At 36.1% G+C, this 11,891-nt stretch overlaps 1 long non-coding RNA gene across 8 annotated transcripts in view; it reads right to left on the bottom strand.

The window, feature by feature from the left end:
- LOC123616245 (uncharacterized) overlaps positions 1-11,297 on the bottom strand; it is a 94,073-nt gene extending 82,776 nt beyond the window's left edge. Inside the window, exon 1 of one of the 8 annotated variants that reach the window (XR_012506390.1) lies at positions 10,699-11,290. This is a non-coding gene — a long non-coding RNA (uncharacterized LOC123616245). Of the gene's footprint in view, positions 1-10,698 lie in introns of all 8 variants that reach the window. The other 7 variants (XR_012506389.1, XR_012506391.1, XR_006724157.2 and 4 more) reach the window with 7 other exon arrangements.
- Between the last annotated feature and the right edge of the window lie 594 nt (positions 11,298-11,891).

The following is an 11,891-nucleotide window of genomic DNA, read 5'->3' on the forward strand; positions in this document are numbered from 1 at the left end:
TGAGCTACTATAAGACAATATTATCGGTTTCTCAATCATGGAAAGTAAACTAGATTGTTCTGTTTGATTCCTTATGATTAAAGAATTTCTTAGACAAATGAGCTCACTTAACAAGTATTTCTTAAGTGCCTGCTATATTCCAGGCACTGTGCTATGAAGTGGAACTAACAAGAAATAAATTAGAGAATTTATAGTCTATTGGGAGAGACAGATATCAAGCACATAATTTCATAGAAAACCACAGAAGAAGCTATAAATTCATACCGAACTCAAAACAAAGGAGTTCAGTGCACTCTTCCTCTTAAGTCATAGTTAGAATTGTCTCATTTTTTCCTTCTAATTCTGAAAGGCAATGTGTGAATAACAATTAATTCAAACACTTACTATGCACTGAGCCCTGCTCTATTGTAGTAGGCAGGTACATCAGTTGCAGTCCTAAACAACCTGACCTGAGTTCAAATATTGTCATTTAATTCATTTTTCCCTTAGGAGGAAAAAAATGCCTGAAATTGTGTGAGAGCCTCACTTCATTTTTATCAAGAGAAAAATGAAGATGGTAATAATTCTAACAGGATTTTTTAAGGTTTAAATTAAAGAAGCATTAAAAACTCAGTGGATGCTCTAAAGAAATTTCTAAAACCAAGAAACTATTAAGTACTAATAGGAATAAGAATATGACTGATTACTCAAAGGACTGAACTGGAAAGTTAAGGAGTACATAGTGTGGGTTGCAGCCGTACTTTAAAGAATGCAAAGATTTATGGGGAAAAAGGAGGAGAGTCTTTACTGGGAACAGGATAAGTGAATGTGCACAAGTGGGAATGGAGAATATTGGGAAATGGTAGAGAAATTGGTCTTGTTGGGCTGAGAATACACATGAAGCTGAGGACATAGAATGGGAGAGGAAGAGGCAAGCCTTCAGGGTCTTAGCTCTGCCTGCAGATGAGAAGGAAAAAAACAAAACAAACAAAAATAATATTTAACCATTGCATTATATTCCCATTTTTCAATCTTTTTAGACATTAAAGACATTAAAGCAAGATGAAAATTTTTACTTTATAAAACACGTTCTGTGTTCTTCCCCAGAAAAGATACTGAAGGAAAGAGTTTCTCCCTGAACCTGCAAAATAAGATTTCATTTGAAAGACAGGTACAGAACCAGGACAGACTCTTAATGAACATGGCAGTTGCTTAAATTCGTCAACTGGAAATAGAAATTATTGTATTATTTCACTTCATATACTTTGTAGGTATTCTCAGCATTGACAGAATATATATATTTACAAACACACATACATACATCTATTTTCTTCCACAGAGTTCTACCTGAAATCATCATTTTCCTTTATAATAGTGCAATTACAATCTATGAATGTATATGAAAGTGGATTACTGCCTTCAGGCATCAAAAAAGCAGTTGATCAGAAAAGATCAACTATTAGGAGAAAAAAAGATTAAAAATGAGTAATTTTGGTTCATGTTCTCAGTTATATACATATATATAAAGAATAGCAAGGTGCCAATCTTTATAAAACTATTACTTTCTTTTTTTAATGGAACAACATCTTTATTTCTTAAAACGAAATAAATGTCTTTGATTTAGATTTTGTTTACCTTTTAAAGAAAATCTAAATGTTTATATTGCATGGCAATCCTCAAAGGCTTTGGGCTTTGTTCTCTATTCCCCAGGATCTGGAGCCATCAATGACACATATATTATTTACAGTTACAGCTACAAAGTGACTTGAATTAGTACGTTTGGTAATTCACCATTGACTTAGTGTGTATTCTAAGAATTCATCTGAATATAAATCTCAGTTTTCACATGAAAAGTGGTGCTTAGAGATCTGCAGATACTAACTACTATATATAAAATAGATAAACAAGTTCATACTGTGTAGCACAAGGAACTATATTCAGTATCTTGTAGTAACTTACGGTGAAAAAGGATATGAAAATGGTTAGATGTATGTGCATGTATGACTGTGCTGTACACCAGAAATTGACGCAACATTGTAAACTGACTATACTTCAATTAAAAAAAAAAAAAAGAAAAGCGGTGTTTTCCTAAGTGTAAAATGATGAACATTTCTAAGTACTCTATGTCTCTATCTTTAGAATGAATCTTCTAGAGTCTGGGGTAGACTATAAATTTTAATTGGATACTTCTTGTCCCCTCTGACTACAAATGGACCAGTAAACTGGCAGTGATTGGGGGTATTACAAACCAGTCATGAAATTCCTAACAAAGAACATGCTTTTAATAAGCTCTCATTACTTCAAATTTGCTACCTTTGAGGGTTATCCAGTTGAACATACATCTTCTGAAAAGTCTGTTCTACCCTTCATCTCATTTCTGTCTATACCTACGCAACAATGTGTATCTTACTCAAAGTCAATGAATCGCGAGCCCAAAGGCTATTTTATGTTCTGTTGGACTTAGCTGGGCTAAGAAATAAGAAAAAGCACATGGCAGTCAACCAGGATAAAATGAGAGACTCAGATAATGGGACTTTGCAATTAATGATGCACTGTGTAAATGAAAGGCTTATGATCAGAGTAACAAAAATGAAGGAACAAAAAGATTAGGTTGTACACAGATATGGACTGCATTTTCCCCATCTTCATAATATTTCACTATGATAAAAATAAATGAAATGAGGTTCTATGTCAATTGTAAAAATAAAATAAACCTTATTTATATAAATTTTCAAATTCTGTCATGTGATAGATGTTCATGACAAGTAGCTACAAATTTATAACGCATTTTCAAAAACATCACTGCATAAAGCATTAAACCAATTAACTTTGATGCTGATTTCTACTGAAAGGAGGATTTTATTTTATTTTATTTTTTCACTTTTAGGTTAGTACCAAAGGAAAAACTTATTCCTTGCCTGTTGTTCAGGATGGGAGCAATGTACGAAAATTTTACATACTTTAAAAATTTCATATTATCCATAAATCACTCTATAGACTATGGAAGACTTTTTTCCAGCTATACCAAGGGGAAAATAAAGGCATTATGGTTTAGAATGGAACTTAAGAATTTTACACCTTTCCAGGCAATAAAAGTGGAAATACTGAGGGAGACAGTGGATTCTGTTCCTGAAAGAAAGTTGTGGACATTTGTTGTTTTGTCTGAGAAGCATTCTTATTGATGCTAAGACTAACCCTATCTCCTTTTGGGTAAAACCAACCAACCAACTGGTTCTAGTAAGGTCTTCCAACCGTAGTACATCAACCAGCGGATGTAGTCCCCAGCGGATGGCTTAAGGTATAGGTGACTGATCCAAGTGAGCCCAGTCAGAACACTGCCAGGATTTTCCCCCTCAGACAGGGGAAGAAGCAGTGCTTCTCTGGCAGAGAAGAGGTGAGAAGTATGAAGGACAAGAATGTTGGCTGTCAAGTTTCCCACCATTAGGAGAAAAACTAGTCTGATTCATGCAGAGATAAGAGGAAGAGAAAGAACCTTCAAACAACGTGCAGATTCCTGGTTCTAAGAGTCTGAGGGCCAGATCTATACCTGAGTTACAAAAGACACCCCTGTACTGTTCTCACATATTCTCCCCTTTCTAATGAAGCCTGCTGGAGTTCGGTTTCTGCACGAGCAATCCTGACTAATTCAGGGTACTTACATTTAACAGCACAAATCGACAATACCATAGATATTACTTACATTAAGGAGAGTTTAATTGACTTGTAAAAGGATGACAAACTAGTTGAAAAACTTCCCTTGCTGCAAACACTGTTTTCCCCTGGTGAATTGCTAAGGCTCCCACGGTGCTTACCTTGCCAAGGTCTCTCCTCTGTGTCTTGAGTCTATTCCTCTCCCCTCCTCCTTAGTAAAGCCTATTTGCCATTACCTGGCCCTCTGCAAGAACTCAGTGAGTATTAGGAATTCCTCAGCACCATCATCCTGTGCTGGCCCTTTACATCGAATCTGGACTGTCTGGCTTCTTGCCCCTCTACTGTTGAGAGCTACTTAGCTGGCTGTAGTTGGTTTGTCTTCAGATTCTCTCCTTTTGTGCTCCTGCTTTCATTGGCCCATATGGGACAAGCTAGTCCTCCTGAATTTGACCATCACCCTTGGACACAATGCCGATCTTGGCTTTTTTCATGCACAAGATCCTGGGTTCAATCCCCAGTACCTCCTTTAAAAAAAAAAGGAGGGGGCACTTAAAGTGAGAACAGCGGAAACAGAAAGCAGCATCTGGAAAGTCCAGCGATTTCAAAGAGCACCTACTTATGGACCCTGCCCACTCAAGCCCGTAAAAGAAGAAAGGAATAGCATTGAAAAAGGAATAAGTGATGGGAAAATAAAATACTTTAAAAAGGGGGGGAAGGTATAGCTCAAGTGGTAAAGTGCATGCTTAGCATGCATGAGGTCCTGAGCTCAATCCCTGTTACCTCCACTAAAATTAAATAAATTAATTAAATAAATTACTCCCTCGCAAAAAAAACATAAAAAAATAATTTGAAAAAAAATCTAAATTCTGTGAGGGTGACAGATTTTTTTTTTTTTTTTGTCTTTTTTTACGCCAAGTCCCCGGTGCTTGGAAGAGCACCTAGTACATGGGATTGCTATCATTTGTTAGAGAGCTACACATCATGACTGCAGAGCTGAATCAGTCTGCTAAGTAACTGAATAAATGTTTGATTTTCAGTGGATGTGCCCCCGCAACGTGCAAAGCCCTGTGGACAATTTTAGCATGAATAAGAATGCATCCTGAAGAAACTTGGTCTAGGAGGGGAGAGAGACAATATCCAAATAGGCGCACTAAAAATTCAAGTGAATTGATTCTGCATTCAAGGTCCAAACAATGTGCTGTTTGCTTTCTGGAGAAGTAACGCTCCTTTCTATAGAGATCTGAAGTTATGCTGTAGAGGATTGGCTTTGAGCTGTGTCTTAAAATATGAATAGGATTTCCACAGAGAGAAGCTCAAAGGCAAGAGTGCCTTGCCCTAGAAATTGGTCTTAAAATCTCTTCTGAGCCTCCATGAGAGCAGCAGACATAAAGAATCACCTGTCTCAATGGCTGAAATTTAGGAAGCACTGCAGTGTCTTCAAGACACAAGCACTTTAAGCACTTCTTAGAGCCCTCCCATGGGGAAAAATGTGGCTTTTCTATCATTTTTTCCTTAAAGTGAAATGAATAATTTGAAAAAAAAAGAAAAAAGCTTCTTATGTTTTTTTTTTTTAAGAATTTATGTTTCGCTTTTAAACATTTGTCATGTTAAACTTGAACTGCCTATTAAAGAAAAATACAGGTATTTCACAGAAGGAAATGGTATTATCTTCTCATTACTTAAATTCTGACAGAATTATACAATCCCCTGCACATCTTCCTCCCCCTCTTCCCTGCCCTGGGCAAATTTTAAAGTCATGATTCATCAAACCACAGTTAGACATTCTGAACTTTGGTGACTCTTTCGGCAAAACAAGTTTGTTCACAAAATGGATTCTTCATTAGTTTTTCTCAGAAAGTCTCTTTTACGGTAGTGACTGTTCGCTACACAATAGTTCTCTTCAACGTGGTACTTGTTTTCACAAAACCCCACCTTTATAAAGTTTTAAAAATATCTCATGGTGATAGTAAACTTAGTACACTCAAACTACATAGAAATGTAACAGATATTTTAGTTTAAAGGAAATTTAGGAGACATTGCATTTTAAGTCCAAGAGGCAGTTTTTCTGATCTGCATTTCATTTCCATATTGCAAATATCAGATGCTGTGAAGAATATTTGCCTAACCCATCATTTCTAATCCCAGTGAGTTTTTTGTGCTCCCTCTTTACTCAACTAAGCCATTACTCTCTTTACACTTAGAGTACTTTAAGCAAATTTACCTGTGTCCACAGCAAATATGCCTTAGCGCCAGGCAGCTGACTTCTTGTTCACCCAGATGGAAATTAAACTGAAATGTGCATGTTGCAAGCACCTGCCACAGCCTCTTAAAAATACAAAACCTTAACCAGGCAACAGGATACAGTTTCAGACAGAAAGAAGAGCTGCTGCTGAAGCCTAAGGATCTTTAATTCTCTGGATTCCTCACTACAAACCCATTAGCTGAATTTAAACTTCTTGAGGGTCTTCTGAACATGGCTATCACACTTGGAATTTAGAATTGTCTCTTTTTCACCTTATGCTTACTTTTAGTCTCTCTAAAAGACTCCTGGTTATGTAGCAGATTTAGAGAAAATGTTAGAATTTGCATGTTTGGCTTTGAGCTTAAAGATGATCTTGGTTATAAAAAGTGTGCAGCTTTCCCCCTCTTTTTTATCTTATGTTTTGATACTGATTTCATGACAGTTTCATGACCTTCCATAGTATGGATGCATAAAAACTATATAATATATACGCAACTAAAAGAACAATTTTTAAATACTAGCTAGCTACACAGTAGTCACATCCAATATTTTTGTACAATTATGGCACTGCAAGACATTTGGCATCATTCAGTTATGACAATTGGTCTTAAATCCCATGCCATCCTTAAGGCATGGCGAAAAAATGTGGTGTGTTGTTGCAAGACTCTACCCTTTAACTACAGTAACATCTGTCTTGCAATAGGAAAGTGAAATCGGAAAGTAAAGTTGCTATAGGACCTTGTCAAAATCAGATAACCATATACTCTAGACAAAAATTTTAAAAAATTCTTCATAATAATCAGTACTTCAGGATGTCAAGAGACAAAGATCAGCAAACGGTTATTCTACTGTCCATCTACTCTTTATCCAAAACAGTGCAAACAAAATTTGTCTTTTGTTCTCCACTGTTAGGAGAAATTTCTTTTTCAACTGCAAGCCTGTCAGGACCTGCACTTTCTTGGGGGCGCACACCGAGGGATTTGTTGGTCATCTGTAGCCACAGTTCCACAGGGATGTAGACAGGGACACTGCATCACGGGAGAGGCATTCGGACTCACCCACTGCCTCCCCTACAACATGGGAATATCTAGTCCTAATTCTACCACATCACCTAGGTCAGGTCAATGGAGAAGGGTAAGGAGGAAATTGGGAATACCTTTTGGACAAAGATTTCTCACAGAAATCCATCGTACATTAAGTGGAAAAATACATTAAATTACATTAAATAACAATGGCTAAAGAGAGTTCAAGATACCAAAAAAAAAAAAAAAAAAAACCAACCCAAAAAACCCACCCCAAGATAGTAAATGGAACAAGCTTCCACAAAATTTGAGGGGACAGAAGAATCAGTACAGAGAAAAATAACTCTGTGAGTTATTTCACTGAGGGATTTTTCATCTATCACTATATAGTCAACGAGCCTTTTTTAATCAATAGAATTTAATTTTTTAGAGCAGTTTAAGGTTTTCAGTAAAATTGAGTAGAAAGTATAGGGAGTTCCCTAAGATCGCTCTTCCCCTGGCCTCAGTTTCCTCTATCAATATCTTGCATTTGTGTGGTACATTTGTTGTAACCGGTGAACTGCTATTGATACACTATCATTAACTAACGCCAGAGTTTACATTAGGGTTCACTCTTTATGGTGCACAGTTCTATGGATTTTGTAAAATACAAAATACCATGCATATAACACTATGATAATATAGAATAGTTTCCCTGCCCTAAAATACCATGTGCTCCACCAGGTCATTCCTCCCCCCACCCCCCAAACTCTTGGCAACCCTTAATCTTTCTACTCTAGAATCTGCCTTTTCCAGAATGTCCTATAAAGTCGGACAGTATATATAGCCTTTTCATACTGCCTTATTTTACTTAGCAATGTACAGTTAAGATCTCTGCATGTCTTTTCCTGGTTTGATAACACATTTTATTGTTGAGTAAAATTCCGCTGGATGGATGCATAATAGTCTGGTAATCCATTTACTTCTTAACGGACATCTTGGTGCTTCCAATTTTTGGCAGTTATGAATAAAGCTGCTATAATCATTTGTGTGCAGGTTTTTGTATGAAAGTAAGTTTCCCAACTCATTTGACTAAGTATCTAGGAGTACAATCACTGCATTGTATCGTAAACCTATGTTTACTTTTATAAGAAACCATCAGGCTGTTTTCCAAAGGGCTGTGCCAGTTTGTATTCCTACCAGTAATGAATGAGTGTTCCTGTCCGCTGGGTTTTTGAATAAGCAATATCTATTACTCAAACACTGTCATGCAATGAGCTTATATATTTTTTTCTTTTCCTACCAAACAGTTTTGTTGAAAGCGGGTTTAAATAAAAGGGAAAAATCACTGTGATAGAATAAACTACTACAGGTTATAGAAGAATTTGCATATAAAACGTATGGGAATTAAGCTGCATTAGGAAACCTGAAATTTCACAACTTTGGATTTAAATAGTTTCTTTGATGTTCTTGAACCTAGAAAGCAGAGTTTGACCTCTTGACCCTAACATACATCTTAATTTTTCTTCCTCAAGACTTCTTGAAAATTTATTGGGATAAAATTAGTTACAATAGTCAATGTGACCATCTTATTCTCTTTTTTTAGGATAACACAGAGAGGAATGGGGATCCCATATTCAAGAATAAAAAGACTTGTGAAACATTAAATTACTAATCCTAGCATGATCCTGCTGATAGGAGTGTAAGAACTGACTCACCAAATCATTCACTAAGTTTCCCTAAGTCACACAGTAATAAATTCTAAGCTACCACTGAATGTGAGTTTCTGTTCTTCCTAAAATTTCTTACCCACTGAAGGAAATGTAGAGAAGCAGAGACATACAATCTTAGCACAAGTATGTTAGCTTTTTTGTTTAGTAGCTATTGGAATTACAATATGAAGATGAGACAAATATAACATTCCTTAAAGTTATCAATGAGACTAATTTTTACCTCAAAACTCACACCCTGAGAATGGCAGTAGGTTTAATATGAGTGAATAGTCAGCACTTTCTCTCTTATCCTTGGGTCGCACCAGAATACAAGGTTTCAGAAAATCTAGTGGAATGAGAAAGGGCACCGCTTTGCTCTTGATTCCCATGATCTCCATTGCTGATGACCAGCTCAACAGTGGGGACCTGCATTCAGGCCCCCTGACCATGGCAGTCGGGGCTAACCTCTTTCATGTCCCATGAAGTCAGCCCCTGAAAGTCAGCCCCTCCTGTGACCACGCTAACACAGAGGCATCTGAGCAGATTCAAGCAGCCTATATGGTCTGGAGACCCCAAAGCACTTGCGTCACTCCCAGGACTGAGAACTGCAACCATCTCTTTAGGTCAGACCAATTACTGGGTGCATACGGGGTGTGTATGTGTGTGTGTGTGTGTGTGTGTGTGTGTGTGTGTGTGTGTGTGTGTGTAAATTTATTCAAATTTAAAATATTAAAAAAATTAAAACAGATAAGCTTTGTCTCTTTGTGAACATTGTATAAAGAATCTGAATATATAAATAACTTCTACAAATCAATAAGAAATGGAGAGATGACCCATTAGAAAAACAGACCAAAAACTTGAACTGGAGTCCAAGAAAGAACATAACTATCCAATGATCAACATGTATCTAAAAGGATGTTCAACTTCATAGTCACTGAAGAAAGACAAATTAAAACTCCAAGGTAATACCACTTCACATCACCAGGATTGTTAAAATGAAAAAGACAATAGCACATATTGAAAAGGATAAGGAAAGACTGGATTTCTCATTTCCTGCTGAAATGGGAGGTAACCTGACACAACTTTGGAAAACTATGTGGCAGTATTGACTCACAAAGTAGACTGCATGCAAACCCCATGACCTAACAAAAGTTTCAGAAGACGTGTATAAGAATGTCTGTGTAGGACAATTTGTAACAGCCAGAAATTAGCAACACTCCAATATTTGACTAGAGAAAAATGGATAAATAAATTGTGATATATGTATATACAATGGAATAGCATACAGCAATGAGAATAGTGAAGACAATGAAACACACAATAATAATATACCCAATAGTATGGCTGAATCTCATAAATATGTCTGAATAAGAAAGTCATACAGTGTCTGATTCCATTATCACACAAAATTTTTAAATTTTTAAACATAGACAGTTATAGAGAAGGCCATAATAAACACCTTGGCATCTAATATTCAAGTTTAACAAATGTTGCTTTTTTCAGAATGCTTTTTTAAAAAGAAATAAGAAGATATAGGTATGGTGAAAAACCTATATCTTATGTCATTCACCTTTCTTTCTCCTCAGGGTTAACCTTTACCTAGAGTTAGTAAGTATTTTTCTCAGTCATGCCGTTATAACTTTATTTCATATGTAAACATTTCTAAAACATATTTTTTTGTTTTGATGTTTAAAATTTTTTCTTAAGTAGTATTATACTTACCCTTTGTCACTGCTCTTTTTGGTCAACATTAAGTGTTTAGATGTATTCATGTTCATTATCTAGCTCACTCATATTATATCTTTTTCATTTTCATTTCTCAATTGATGGATGATTGGGTTGTTTTCCATTTTTTGATAATACAAGCAATACTTTGATTTTCATACATATACATGACTCCTTATGATATAATTGCATTCTCTAGGTTATACAATCAGGTAGACACAGTATTTTCTACCTTGCTTGGGTATATTCACTTTAGTAAACAACTTCAGTCTTTGTAATACCTTAAATGCAACGTTCAGTTGTAATACATTTTTATCTTTACACCATTCACTCACACACAAGCACACATCTAACACTTTAAGCCAAGGTTTCACAAAATAACACTTACCTTATAATGCGTGAAGCATTCCTGTGGTCTCCATGTTGCTCCATTCCATTCTATTCTATTCCTTTCTTTTTAAATCTTTTCTAATGTTCGTCAGTACAAAGCAAATGGACTTCATGATTTAGTAGCGATTCTGACCTAATGGTTGAAACATTGCTCCAGATGTGTCTGGACCTTCAAAACCAAAAACAAAAGAAAAAAAGTCTTACTTCGGCCTGATTCCAATGAGAAAATTCCTTCCAAAGTCCATAGAGATAAGGAAATTCCAATCTCAGGGAATTCTGGTCATGGTTTATCCCTTGGAATACAGGGTGTTAACTATCATTCTTGTTGAATCCACATCAAGAAAGCAAGATAATTTATCAAAACGTTAAACCTTCACATTCTCAATCAATCACCTTCCTACACTGATGTGTTAAAAAGGTGATGTTTCTTCCTTCAATTTGTGACACACAGATGAATTTGTCTCTTTTTCCTTAAGTGAGGTCAAAAGAAGATGCACTCCTTTGGCCTTCAACATCCTAGTTTGACCATTTCATTAACTTGAGAGGGCCAAATTTGAAAAAAAAAATCATTTCTCTATTTCATGTGATGTTGGGAATAACTGAGTAAGAATAATAACGATAATAATAACAATCAGTAATTTTGTGTGTGTGATGATTATTTGACCACTTGACATTTCTAGCGATACAGGGAAAATCATTTAGAACACTATTTCTCCAACTGCTTTAGCCTGTGAGCACATTAGAAATACAGACTGAAAACAGCGTTCTCATTGGCTGTGGATACGGGTGTGAGAAAGCCGTGGGGAAATTTGGGGATTTCAGTGAAATGCTGTTCTTGATTCTGATTTTACCTCTATCACCATATAAAAAGTAAAGCTTAGATAGAACCTAACATAAAGAGGTGAAGGAAACCCCTGACTTAAATCAGATGTTTTCCTAGAGCCTTATGCAAACACTTGCTCCGTGAAGGTATAACGTGTGTGGGAGACTCCATACACTGTCTCCTTGTTTTATTTCCTCTTCACTATCAGGTCTGCCCTACAGACGTAGAGACAAACATGCCGTGAAAACATAAAATAGAGTGGTTGCTTTTAATTCCCTTTTTTTTCCCTTCCCTCTCTTCCTTGACTTTCTGTTTTCTCTCTCTGGCTGTAAAGTAAACGAAGCTGATGAGTCATCGAAAAACAGCAA

The sequence above is a fragment of the Camelus bactrianus genome, chromosome 4 (genome assembly GCF_048773025.1).
Source record: "Camelus bactrianus isolate YW-2024 breed Bactrian camel chromosome 4, ASM4877302v1, whole genome shotgun sequence".
Taxonomy (NCBI): domain Eukaryota; kingdom Metazoa; phylum Chordata; class Mammalia; order Artiodactyla; family Camelidae; genus Camelus; species Camelus bactrianus.